This window comes from Anoplophora glabripennis, unplaced genomic scaffold (genome assembly GCF_000390285.2).
Source record: "Anoplophora glabripennis isolate ALB-LARVAE unplaced genomic scaffold, Agla_2.0 scaffold81, whole genome shotgun sequence".
In the NCBI taxonomy this organism is placed as follows: Eukaryota; Metazoa; Arthropoda; class Insecta; order Coleoptera; family Cerambycidae; genus Anoplophora; species Anoplophora glabripennis.
In genome coordinates, this window is record NW_019416522.1 from 1178473 (window position 1) to 1193320 (window position 14848).

Genomic DNA, 14848 nt, shown 5'->3' on the forward strand with positions numbered 1-14848 from the left:
CATTGCAACAGCGCGGTAACTTGCGCCACCTATAAAAACAAAATCAAACCTGTAGTTTAGAAACTTGAACACTGAAAAGTAACAATTTGCAGTAATCTTTAAGCGTGTCGAACCTATATTTTCTTTACTATTAACAGATGGCAGTTAAAGTTTCTTCGCTGAAATTATTTTTTATATTACTGAAATACTGAACTGATGTTAAATATATATTTAGAGTTAGATATACTATTAATCTCATATCAAAATGATTATTAATAAAAGTGTCTATAAAATTCCACATCTGCATTGTTGTGGTTTTTGTTAATAGACACCATAGACAAGGAAAGTTCAATTGGATAGGAATTCAACGTATCAAAAAGAGATAGTCGTTCCAATCATTTGACAGTTTTGAAGTGACAGTTCACCCCTGTGTATTCGGTTTGAGTGAGAGTATTTATCCAATGTTTTTATTAAAATGGCTATATAATTGCTGTGAAAAGTTAAACTGTCCGTGTGTTTGAGATGAAAAGTGCAGCTCTGAAATATCTGGCAGTATTTTAGTATTGTGAGTAACAAAATGTCATTTTATTATGTATGATATGCATTGGTTGTTTGAAACCTGTACATGAAACTGGATAGATTTAAGTCTTTTATTTTTAGTTATTTATAGCGATATGATGGTATTCTACTATATATGACCATTTGTTTAATCCTCTACTAAATATCGTGATTATAGGCCGCATAGCCTGATACTTTTGTGTTAAAATATAGGTTATAAAGATATTATTGACTTTTATATTGCCATTGTAATGATGAAATTACTTAAATCTCCTGGACGGGGATAAGTTTTTGATATACAAGTGTATTTTAAATTAACGTTACCAGTGATCTGTGAACTTAACACGTCAGTATTAATGGATGGGTGTTTGGGGCCTTCGATTCAATATAAGGTTAGATATTATAATTATTACAAATGACAAAGGGTAATGTATACCTAACAGTTATTTATACATTCTTTATATTGATTGATAATGGAGTAGGTAATTTTCTTACTAATTTCAATTCTCAACTTTTTGAAAACATCCTGTTCGAACAGCTTACTTTATAGTTGTACTTTTACTATACACAAAAGTTAATACATGTAACATGTTTGTGATTACCTATATTGCTAAATTAGATATATTTTGATATGTGTGAAAAACATCAAAAGCAAAAAAATTTTGATCTAACAGGTGTCACGGTGTGAGGTATCTAATAGACCTGCTTTAGATTTCCACTTTTGGTAACAATACAGGGTGTTCCTAAATAAGTGTCGCAACGGAAAACTGTAAATTCCTCTTGAAAAATGAAACATTGTTTTCCTCTTCCATTTTTCTCTCCGGGCTTTCGTTTTCGAGATACACGGTGTCAAAACTTTAATTTTTTTTTAGTTTTTCGCCAATATCTTAGAAATCGTTTGAACTACAGGACTGAGCTTTTGTACACACATTACCACTATTAATAGCTACTTTTTCGCACTCTTCTCGAATTTATTGGACGTGCCAGTGGTGGAGATTTTAAGGTATCGTAAGGGGTTTTCCCCTCCTAAATTTTACGCCACTGGAAAAATTGACTTTTGACAGCGAATTCTAAAGCGCCAATGAATTTTACACAATAAGAGTTCTCTTGGTTCATTGCTCTAAAGTCAACCGTTTTCAAGAAAAATGACTTTATGAACAAAAGCAAACATTTTGCTAACGTTTCGAAAATCTTTTGTAATTCAAAAAATAGGTAGTAATAATTAACAATTTTAACGAAATTTAACAACAGATAGGATTTTAACTTTTTTTTATCAATTTGGCGAGTAAAATTTACAGAAACTGTTCAAAATTACGTCCGTTGGCTTGAATGCACGCATTACATCTTCTAATCATGTTTCTTTCTGTCGCTGCGGTTTCACCTCTATCGGTCAACTTTTCGATAGTATTGACATGGATTTCATAAACGATGCATTTCGTTCTCCGGATGTTCTGTTCAGTTACTTGCACTTGCAAAATGTTCAAAATGCAAAATGCAAAAAATTTTTGAAACGTTAGCAAAATGTTTGCTTTTGTTCATAAAAAGTCATTTTTCTTGAAAACGGTTGACTTTAGAGCAAGAGAACAAGAGAACTCTTATTGTATAAAATTCATTGGCGCTTTAGAATTTGCTGTCAAAAGTCAATTTTTCCAGTGGCGTAAAATTTATTATAATAATAATAATTAATTTATTTTATTTTAATTCGAGAAGGGTTCGAAAAAGTAGCTATTAATAGTGGTAATGTGTGTACAAATGCTCAGTCCTGTAGTTCAAACGATTCCTAAGATATTGGCGAAAAACTAAAAAAAAATTAAAGTTTTGACACCGTGTATCTCGAAAACGAAAGCCCGGAGCGAAAAATGGAAGAGGAAAATAATGTTTCTTTTTTTCAAGAGGAAATTACAGTTTCCCGTTGCGACACTTATTTAGGAACACCCTGTATAATTTTTCTATGATGATAATCTAAATAATTTTGGCACAGTTTATGCTAGTGTCATTAGTTTGTAGTTTAAAGGTTTTAGTGGTTTAAAAATATATTATATAAAATTGGATTTAAAATTTTCTGAAATGCAGAAAAGTTCATAATAACTTACGCAACTCCCGATAAATTGATGCGTAATCACATATGACGACTCTTAATTAATTTTTACCTCTTTTAACTGGTAATAATCTTAGGCTTGGCACACCCGAACGATTTTCGATAAGATAAAGGTTTCTACTTTACTGAATTGTAAAACAATTGGTCAAGGAAAAGGGAATTGAACACAAAAATAAAAAAATCTGCAAGCAAAGTAAAAGAATATGGTCAATGTGACAAGGCAATTTCAATGTTGCCAAAGTACCACTTTTTCAATTATATACCTAAGTTTTGATTACGTTTTGACAAGTCTATCTATGTATAAGGGAGATATATCCCAAAGATTGCTTCTTATTACAAAGATTTAGTTACATATCTAGTTAATCTAGCAAATAGTAGTAGGTAATTTCTTTCTAACTCATTATCCTTGTGGCATACTTTTTTTTGTCCATATCTCTCTTATGGCGGTTTTCCACTAAACGGACAGTTGAGTTTATGTCCTGTTTGTGTTTTCTAGAACCTGAAAAACAAAAACAAAACTGAAACAAACCCAAAACTCTTGTTTCCATCAAGCGGGTTACATTTTGTTCGAGTTTTGTTTTTGTTTTCGGTCCTTTTCCAATGGTTGTCGCGAAGAAGTCAACACATTTTTCCAATTACCAACCAACATGTTTAGAGAATATTTTTTTATTCTTAGTTATGGCTGGTTTATACTGAAGTCCTTGGAAAAAAGTAAGTGTATATATGTACGGTTCATTATAATTTAGTTGTTAATTTGTGACAAAAATGTACTGATGTATATATTGTCAATAAAAATCTATCTATCTATCTTTGTATACTCGCCAAGTAACACATATATATATATTTGTTAATAGCTATAATTCATTAATAATTAAAATATTGTTATTGGGAAGAAGAAAACGCCAACATAGATATTGGGTTGGATCACTTAAATAGAAAACACGACATGACCGTTTCCACTAAACAGACTTGAGTTTCAAAACACGTCGAAATCTTTTGATGTGACCGCTTTTGAGCGGGACTTGAAAAACAAAACTCCAACTGTCGCAAAACACGCCCGTCTTCAAAAAGTTTGCGAAAAGTTATAGTTTTGTTTTATTCGACACAAGTTTGTGTTTTGTTTTTGTTTTGTCCGTTTAGTGGAAAACCGCCTTTAAAGCCTTATGTAATTATAAGAAACTATTCCATCCTAATAATTAAAAATTTATAATGTTTGTATTAAAAAAGGTGTTTTATTTTATATAAAAACTTAACAATTGCTGTCAAGATTGGCGATATTCTTTTACCCTTGGATGGAATGTTGACATCAATTAAACAATCCATATTTATGTTAGGGGATCGTGGTTCGCGGTTTTTAAACAACCGTGGCGCTTATTTAACAAAAGATCATCTTAGATTGCCTCTTCAGCGACTATATTACTCGCGTTGTTTAGCAAATACTCTATAAGGCATATGGACGGTCTGTCCGTTGCTCGGTGAAATTAGACATTCCAGTCACTGGTCCGCGTGTACATGCATAGCGTCACGATTTTTTTAATACAGGAAACGATTTTTTAACAATCGACACACCTGCGAGGATATAATATCTTATTAATTTGTTTCGGCTTCTACAGCGTGTTGTGGCATTGATGATGGCGAATAAAAGACATTCAGAAATTCAGATGCATTCTTCATTCTAGCATAGTTCAGGTAGAAGATATAAATTTTATAGAAGAAATTAACGATCACATGTTATCTGAAGAACTTGAGTAGAATCTGCTTTAGAGGAATTATCTTTATAATTTAAAAATTGTAGACATGTTGAGACGTAGATACCACAAAGATTTATAAGTAGCGTTCGGTATTGACATCTGGATGCTATGGATGTGTTTTGTCGTTTTTCAATTGCAGCAGATGAAACGACAAATAAATACGTATAGGGCATCTAGATGTTCCGAATACAGTTCATATAACAATAATGAAATATGTAAATCGTTCTGAGGTCGGTCCAAAACCATGGGCTACCAACCCGGCAATTATTCATCCAAAAAAAGAAATAAATAAAATAAACAAAACATTAGAGATACATGGGTGCACAAGTACTGCATTTTTATAGTGCGAATAGAATAACAAAAAATATAGGTATTATTTTCTACCATTGTACTTGAAGATAACTTGATAGAATGGTGATGCTACAAGGATGTTGTTAGTGCATGCTGTGAGTGAATTGAAAACATTATTCCGAGTTGTTTTTTTTATTTGATATTAGTAACCTGGACAGGAGATACAGGCTAGAAACAGATTTTTTAAGTAGGACATGAATATTGAAACGTTCAAGTAACAAATCATGTGAAAAATTCTGAGGAGAAAATCCTGAGAAGTATAAGTACCGTCTAGTAGTAAGAATAAGATATTTTTAATTTCTTCCAATTCCCTAAAGAATAATCTGTATATGTGAGTTGTGTTTTATACAAAAAATTCGTATTGAAGGTTATGTTTCCTCGGACACTTTAAGAGGAAAACTTTGTGTACTTAAATGTATGTATAAACTGTTTCTTTTCTGCAATATTGGATGCTGAAAACTTACCACCAATAACGAATTTAGTCGCGACAGTGAGAGAGTGGACTATGTTTAGTTAAATTCGTTTTTTACAATGTAATCCGTGTGTGTCAATTGGGAAAGTTGAGAGCTTAGTGCAACAAATGTACACTCATATTTCAATCCAATTGTTTGATAAACCTGCGAGCATATTTCACGTGGACGAAACTGGGTTGCAGCTAAACAATAATAATCCTTCACCATCATATGATGTTGTTGGAAAAGAATTCGAGCTTGTTTCATCGATAACATCAGATAAAAAGGGAAAGAAGGGAAATTATTACTCTTGCGCCTGCAAAAGGAAGGCAACTTCCTACTACCAGTAAGCACTTTGAAAGAAAAAAATAAAACACAAGAACGTGGGGATATCAAACCACCTAGAGGCTTTATTTATGTGTCGGAAAAATTCACATTTCACGTTCACATTTTCATGGGCCACGTTTTAATTTTTTACTGTGGAAATCACCTAAAAGATGCTTTTGATGGTGGATGCACATACGAGGTCTGTTCAGGAAATAACCGAATTTTTTAGTGGAAATATTTAGTTATATATGATCGGCACTTTCACATAAACTCCTGTGGTAACACCACATGTTCTTGGATTGTTGATATTTTATTTAGTTTTCGTGACATTATTATTTGAGCGCAACCTGTTTAAGTTTTAGTAACAATATTCTAAATATGCTTTTATCTGGAACAACGATGAAACGTGAAATTTTGCGTGAAACTGGGGAAAACTTTCACCGAAACGTTTCAATTGAAATAAGTTTACGGAGATGATACTCTCGGTCGTAAGCAATGTTTTGAATGGTGGTGAAGGCCTTCGACTTCAACTGATGACTCTCACGTTCAGAAAGTCAAAGATCTGGTGCGTGCAAATCACCGATTGACTGTCAAAGGTCATGCCATGAAATTTTGATGGAAAAATTGAACATGCATCGAGTTGCAGCAAAATGGAACAATTTTTGAACAAATTGTTTTTCATATTGTAAGAAAATTAAGTACTAAACAATTAAAGTAAAAACTGGTAATATAATAGGTGAAGAGTAATTCACAGCGTATTAACATGTTAACAGTATATTAATGAATGTCTGTCTCAGGAGTATTCTGTCCGCTTCCAAATCACAATGTTTATATTGAAATAGCGCCTATTCATTACTTATAACCCAAACAAAGTCGTCTAAGGCTGGCCGGCTATGTTGAAATTCCAAACGCCAATCTTGTACCGCTTACAATATTAGCTGTATTGTTAGAAAATGATTAAGGAATCAATCTGTAGAACCTAACAACTCGGCTATTTTAAAAACTAACATCAGTTCGTGCTTCACAAAATTAATGATGTTTTCCAATGTTATCAAATATAATTCACGCATTTTTCACAGAACACATCGATTTGTTATGGATGTTTTTAGAAAACTTATTGATGTAACATGGATACTACTTTTATACCTAACTCCTTTTTATTTTTCGCAGATAACGGTTTAGCGATACAACAACAACAATATATATATTGTTTGTGATGGGAATCTATATCGCAATGTATCAATTAAAAATGATTAACTATGTCCTTAGCGTCTTGAGATTAAGCAATAACAGGTCTTGCGGCTATGTTAAATAATCTGTCATTTGTAGTTAATGACGCTATGACTCATAACATCCCGTATATCGTCCGCTCCTTCTAATTGTTTATTTAGAAGCGTGTGGCAGGTGTGTGGTTTCATGTGGTGGGAATAATTATTGTGGTTTAAGCTGAATATTACTGTACAAGGGTCAGGCAACAAGTCCATCACATTTATTTAATAAAAACTTGTTATAAAAGTTTTATAAACGGCAGGTGTTCAGTACCAATAACCAATTTTCCTGTTTAGCCGCATTTTTGCCTTTGTAAGAACTAGCAGGTGATTGCGACCACAAGTTTATGATGGACTAAAAATGTACATAATTATAAGCAGTTGTTAAATAGTGAAAAATATTAATGTTCCGTACGAAATGAACAGCAGTAACAGATGGAGATATTCTGGAATAAACATATAATTTTAAGGAAGAAACTTCCTATATTTGAAAAAACGATGCGTTTCCGATGTACCGGGGAAAGTAGTTGATAAAGAACAGGAATTATTTAATAACGTTGTTGGAAGGGAACTTTGTATCCTATTTTTTGTCGTAGCCCTTTGATTAACTTTGCGTCCCTTCTGTTATTGTTTTCATGTCTGTTTGTAAGCTTCCTACTCCACAAATGTTATTTTAAGTGAAGTCAAAGTTTATCAGTGAAAAGTGCAATATATTGTCGTATTCAAAGTCCCGAGCGAAATTTTACGCCTTGCCAAAATGAAGATACATGTCCCAAGGGACCTAAATTACCCTTCAAGAGAAAGACCACTACTATCGACGATACGCTGCCAAAATAGAATATTCACCTCAGTTTCCAAACCAAAGTACCCAGTCAGATTACAAGTCGATCATCAGCTCCAATCAGCGACAATCCAAAGAAGGGTGAGATCCGCAGAAGCTAATTGTCAAAGCCTAAGGCGGACAGTACTAGCGCCCCATCCACCTATGCATTGTGCTAAAGGATAAAATAAGCTCCTTGAAAATACCCAGAATTCATAGGCACTCATAGAAGGCCAACACAAGCTCCAAGAAGTTTGATCAACTACTCACAGGAGTAGGCAAGGCAAAATTTAAAAGCCCTGATATATACACCAGAGTAACCATACTCGAAGTGTCGCAAAACAACGTTAACTGCAACAAGGCTCAGTTCAAAGCGAGGTTGAAAGCCTCCAGGACAGTGTGCCATCCGGAAAGCTTAGCAGAGGGAAAGAAAGTAACAAAACAAATTAGATCGTTTTCCATATTTTTAGGAATCTACCTCTCATCCGATGGAGGATAACATTCTACATCTAGATATGTAAAGCTGGGCACATACCTGAGTACTATGGAAGGGCAAATAGTAAATAAAAACCATAGTAATTCACAAATGCAGGTGCTTGTCGAGGCTTAGTGTAGTTTTTATATTGCCTTTTACCTATCCGTGCTCATGTCTGTACCCAGCATACTTAAAATAGGTAGTTTGCTCCCCTTATTTCCTTCACGTAAATACTGCAAAATATTACTTAGTTGTGCAAGGTCTGGATTATTTTTGTTGTAGTTTATTAAATTTCTTCGGTAACTTCAGTACCAGGAACAGTTATTGAATTTTTTAAGGCGATTTCATCAACTATTAAAAAAATTTAATGATGCTGAACCGTTTTACAATAGATCCAGAGCGTTTACCAAAATACTAAGTGTACTAAGTTTGCTGTATAGTATGCAAATTCGCTTCAAGTTCCGAGTTTCTATATCTGTTGACATTCTCAGATAGCATGGGATTCACTGGGATGGAATATGAAAATTATAGATTTAACAGCACGAAAATGATTATAAAGCGGGATGATATGAGCCCTTCGTCTACGCCATGTCTGCGCACCGAAGTGACAATTATGAAGCACTAAGGCTATTTAAAATACAAACAATTTCTGTAAGCACTCTTATTAACAATGCTACTAAACAATTGCTGCTATTTAATTACTTTCGCTCCTATATACAATCTTTTATCGTTTACGGCAGTAAACTATAAAGCGTATAAACTTATACTTCATCATATCACTAGCTCGGTTTAACTCAGATATTACTGCAGTGAAGGAATTGTGCAAAGTTTCTTCCGGGAAAGTTTCAGAAATTTTCTGACAAATTAAGTTGTCTAACACATGTCTCGTAAATACATATACATGGTGTTCCTAAATAAATGTAAATTCTTCTTGAAAAGAGAATCATATTTTTCCTCTTCCATTTTTCTGTCCGGGCTTTTGTTTTTGAGATACACGGTGTCAAAACTTTTTTTCAGATTTTTGGCAATATCTTAGGAACCGTTTGAACTACAGGACTGAGCTTTTGTACATACATTACCACTATTAATAGCTACTTGTTGTAAATGTTGTTAAATTTCGTTAAAATTGTTAATTATGACTACCTATCTTTTGAATCACAAAAGATTTTCGAAACGTTAGCAAAATGTTTGTTTTTGTTTATAATAAGTCATTTTTCTTGAAAACGGTTGACTTTAGAGCAATGAACCAAGAGAACTCTTTTTGTGTAAAATTCATTGGCGTTTCAGAATTTGCCACATGTCAATTTTACAAGTGGCGTAAAAGTTAGGGGGGGGAAACCCTGAAGATACCTTAAAATCTCCACCACTGGCACGTTCAATGAATTCGAGAAGGATGCGAAAAAGTAGCTATTAATAGTGGTAATGCGTGTACAAAAACTCAGTCCTGTAATTCGAACGGTTCCTGAGATATTGGCTAAAAATTAAAATGAAAATTTTGACACCGTGTATCTAGAAAGCGAAAACCCGGAGAGAAAAATGGAAGAGGAAAAGAATGTTTCTTTTTTCAAGAGGAATTTACAGTTTTCCGTTGCGACACTTATTTAGGGACACCCTGTATAAGGTTATGTTGGAAAACAATCCACTTACTTGATAATCTTGCGTGTAATGGGACTGAAAAATTTTGTTCTCACTAAACATTATTTCTTCGTTAAAATAGTTTGTTATAGGAAATAAATTAATGATGATAAATAATCTTCTGTCAGTCATTTGTTTGTTTCGCGTGCCTCGTCCATAGCCACTGCGATCCGTCAGACATAAATTTTCCTCCAGATTTTTCAAAAATAGTTTTAAACTGAAATATGTCGAAAAGTCCTGAATCAAACAGTAACATATTTTATATTTTTGAAAATTGAACAATTTAACGAAGCTAAGTATGCACTCATATACAGGGTGATTCAAAAAACCGCTGACAGACTTTTAGGGTAAGTAATACATGAAAAATTAAGACGAAAAGTCTTAATAAACATAGGGTCGCAAATGCCTCCTTAACGAAATACAGGGCGTCAAAGTTTCCGTTAAATTAAAGCGTAAAAATGACAAAAAGAAGCTTATAATCTAGTTTACTTAACTCACTTGTACACATTGACATTAGTGACAGGCGATGTTTAATTTTATTTTGAATAGCACAAGCCTACTATGTGAAACTAAAATGAATGAAAATAAAATTGGATTTACAAATTTTCTACAAAGGTGTTTCTCTTAAAAATGGTTGCTTTAATCCAAATTTTGCAAGAGACCAATTCGATAGACAATTGAACACTTTACACGAAAATAGTGCCCTTTTGACAAAATTAGCAGTGGCGTAGAAAATATTTTTAAAAGAGGGTCACGTTGACCCCGTCTCTACGACACTGCTGCTCATAAAATTTTGAGCAGTACATCAAACGTTGGTCTTAAGGTGCTAACTACGCATAGCAAATTTGAAATAGAAATGTTCAGGCATTTTGGAATTGTTGCAGACAATGTTTAATTTTACAGAAACTTTGACGCCCTGTATCTCGTTAAGGAGGCATTTGAGACCCTATGTTTATTAAAACTTTTCGTCTTAATTTTTTATGTATTATCTACCCTAGAAGTCTGTCAGCGGTTCTTTGAATCACCCTGTATATGGTGTTCCATTAAAAAAAATCTTGCACGCTGTTATTGAGAAAAATAAGTAATAAATCTTCGCCGTGATGTGGTGCCTTTCCATTTTTGTTTTAGAAAATTAATGACGCACATCGCCAAGAAACTTATTTCAGGTTAATGCAACTACAAGGAATAACTTAATACCTCCTCATGAAACGGCGTAGGGACCACCGAGACAGACCATTAATATAACTTTTCACACAAGAATTGGGTCAGAGGTGAGTTGTTATAACAGTAGCCCCGGCGCAACCTTCGTCGGATGACGACGGGTTAAGAAAAAGATTACTCGTGACGGCCCCGAATGAAAAATAGATATGAAACAGTTATATCTTATCAGCCATTCCGAACAACACGCATCCAACAATGGTAGTTATTAGTGTCGTTTGGACTTGACCGCGGGGAACCCGTCCTCAGCATCATTATTGTGTGGTATCGCACACGCGAATCTACACCGAGAAAAGGATACGTTTGATATGCAGCCGCGGCAGAGGGAGGTCTTTTCTATCAAGGGGCCTTATACTTACCGTGTCATAAAATCATTGCTGTCAATGAAAAGAAAAATATTCTTTATGACTAGAAAGTAAGTAGATTGAGATATTTGCTTGTAGATATTGAATAAAATCGATTTTAATCATTAATTATACATGCCCATTTCTCATTTATTATTGCATAAATAAATGTTAAAAGTTGCAACGAAACTTGACAACAGCGGACGAATAAGCTGAGTGTACTATTTCTAAGTTGGCAGTCCTTGTCATATATATAGGTATATATTAGGCAATGTGATCGCTCGCACAGGTGATTGCTTTAACCTATAAAACGTCGGACGAGAATAGAGTCGGTAGAAAATAAAATTTGTGACCAAAATAAAGTGTAAGTGCTTGAGGGTTAGAACAGAAAATAACAAAAGCAGGAAAAAAGCTGCTGAAGAGAAGATTGTGGAACCAGAACCTCCGCACATCGTTCGAGGGCGTCAACTAATCGACATGGAGTACACAAGGTGGCACAAAGCATGCACTGCTCTTTTTGCAAAGAATTTTTACGTATTTTAGATAATCTACAAACTGTGATCACGAAGTGATTCGCGTGGAATAGTTTAAATATGATTTAGTTACATGCATACGTAGCATATTACTATGCTATGATACACTTCTGTGAATAGAAATGTTCCTTATAAGACAAGGGTTTAAAGCGATTGAATTTATGAAAGTATAGTACAATGTGATATACAGGGTGGGCCATTAGTGTGAGAAAGTAAAATCACTCCCTTGTTACTCATAATACAGAAAAAAAGTTTATATAAAAGTTATACAGAATCAAGAAACAAACTACAAAATTAATTTGAAACATACAGGGCGATGAGTAAAAATTATATGGCAATATAAACAATTTTATCATTTTAGTACAGGGTTGCCAAGTTATGTACAAAATTCTTCGAATTTTGGAATAAACATGACCTCGAAGAAGTTGTATTAACTTTCAGCTACTAACACTTGGAACAAAATAATTAGACAGAGTTATAGGCAAATGTTAAACAAAGACTCCTGTATTAGCTAATATCAATTTTTTATACTTGATTTTCTAAAATTTTTCCAATGGAACACCCTGTATTTTATTGTTCTATTTTATTCGCATATCGGACCACTTTAACTTTTATTAAGCATGTTCTATATTTAAAATTGTGTTAGTTTTTAAGATATAGCAACATTTTTGAAAAAACTTAATTTTTATTATTTAAATATTAGCTAATAAAATTAACTCAAAATGGAATGATAAATTATGAACTTGACCCAATGTGACTAGTAATAATAGAATAATAAAATACAGTTCCATTTGAAAAATTTTAGAAAATCAAGTTTGAATTTGCTTAAAATGATGTATTATAAAAATGCCCTGTATAAAATATCGATATTAGCTAATATAGGAGTCTTTGCCTAACAGTTGCTTATAACTCTGTCAAATATTTTTGTTCCAAGTATTAGTAGCTGAAATGCCATATACAGAATTTTCTCAGAAATCCATATGTTTAAGAATATATAAATATATTATATTTAAAAAATATAATATTTGGCGTGTCCCGTTTTTACTCATCGCCCTGTGTGTTTCAAATTAATTTTGTCCTTTAGGTTTTTTGATTCTGTACAACTTTTATATAAACTTTTTTTTTCTGTATTATGAATAACAAGGGAGTTATTTTACTTTCTCACATTAATGGCCCACCCTGTATGTAGTATTACACTATGATACGATTTTATAGCAGCCAAAAATATTCTAAAAAATATACTGAAATTATTGAAATGTTAATTTTAAAATGAAAAATGATATTAAGAATGTCATAATTTATTAAAATGGATAATATTGTTAATATACGCTGTGATGCAAAGTATAAATATTTCATAGTTTATATGCTGCTGTTATTTTTTACTTCTTGTATGAAAGTTTATCGTACTTTATAAATAAAAAAGATTTCAAACAACATACTTCATTTGAAACTTTCCTATTTTATTTTATTATTCCAAATTGAAATTACACGAATAAACACAGGTTGAATGGAATAAAAGTATATTTAAATTTCCCGCCACCTATCCTCATTCATACTCTCTTGCGCTGTTGCCGTTACTTCGCGTTTACTATTTGGCGGACGAACTTTGCAGTCAGAACTTTTTGTTTAATAATTTATTTTTCTGCGAAATGTGCGGTAACTTACTTTTTTTCTTTCTCTCATATCACATGTTTTACCACTTGCATTTTTTCACCCTTAATTCGATTGTAAGGGTATGCATCATAGCATTTTCCATAAGAACCTATGTTAAATATTCAAATTTTTGGCCGCAATTAAAAACAAAAACAAATCGATATATGATTCGAGAAATATTCACAGTATTTTTTGATTTCGCATTGTAAAAAAAATATGTCTATCTCAATAATATGAAATTGACTGCATTTTTTCGTAGAACCCGATCGTCCTTAATTATGAATGTCATTTTAACGAAAATTTATAAAATTTCACCTACCTCTTCATTTTCAAGAGTGCTGAACACGAATTTGAAATTATTTTTATAAAGTGATTCTAGTCTTCGAGAAGAAAAACGTTGATTTCATATCTCCATTTTATTTTCAGGGATGTGCTTTAAAAATTTTTGATGTTAAAAATTGGTTACATTTAGTCTCAGAAAACTTATTTGTCCCTTGGCATTGATTTTTTTTATATTTACATAAAACTTTCTCTATTTTTAACATAACCGAGAAATTCAAGTTCACCGGTTAAATATGCTTTGTAAATGAGAGTGTCGTCCAAGAATTCAAATACCTACATTAACATTTTAATGTTGTGTAATTTATCAACGAAATAAATAGGTACTAGAGGTAAGTATTTTTATGTGCCAACAGTAGACGTTAAAATCGTGATATACTTTATATTTCCTTAATATTGGATAGCTTGCTGAATTTAAGTTCGGTAAAAGCCCGTTACATTTTAATTTATTAAAATTACTTCTATAAAATCATAGATAATAACATGGTAAAACGGCGTACATCAACGTGGAAACCCTGGAAATTTTCAAGGATGTGAATTCGCAACTACGATTAATTTTACGGTGCCTATCTGTACCACCTTGTTGTATGTTTTTTTATTGAGTGTCGTTAAATATTTTTATGCTCTTAATATTCGTATTTGCTTTTCTCTAATTCTCACTGAATCAAAGTTAATTATCACTAGACAACAGGGATTTTGGAAACTATTAGATATAGGTACCACAGAAAATAAAATCTCTCGTTTTAAAAATCAGGTGTAACTCCATTATTTACAGTCCAATTGAAAACATTTTAAATTTTTCTATAAATATCGCGTAATTTGTATGATATAAAATTAATGTATATTTATAATAATTAATGAGGTTTTCCATGTTTCCCTCATTCCTGCACTGAATGGTGGTTAGGGCCTACCAACATAAGTCGTTCCTGGGCGCAAATGCGGCCTGCGTAATAATAATATGCCGCCTCCTCTCCCGCACAAGTCTCCGACTTCTGGGCTAATTCTCGTAATTAGAATGAGGAGTAGAGATATTATTATTATTATTAT

The 14848-nt window shown here is 32.7% G+C and overlaps 1 protein-coding gene across 1 annotated transcript in view; it reads left to right on the plus strand.

Annotated features, from left to right (window-relative positions):
* Window positions 1-399: 399 nt before the first annotated feature.
* Window positions 400-14848, plus strand: part of LOC108908870 (focal adhesion kinase 1) — a 173279-nt gene continuing 158830 nt past the window's right edge. Inside the window, exon 1 of the mRNA XM_018713033.2 lies at window positions 400-544. The gene's annotated coding sequence lies outside the window, so the exon portion shown is untranslated. The remainder of the gene's footprint in view (window positions 545-14848) is intronic.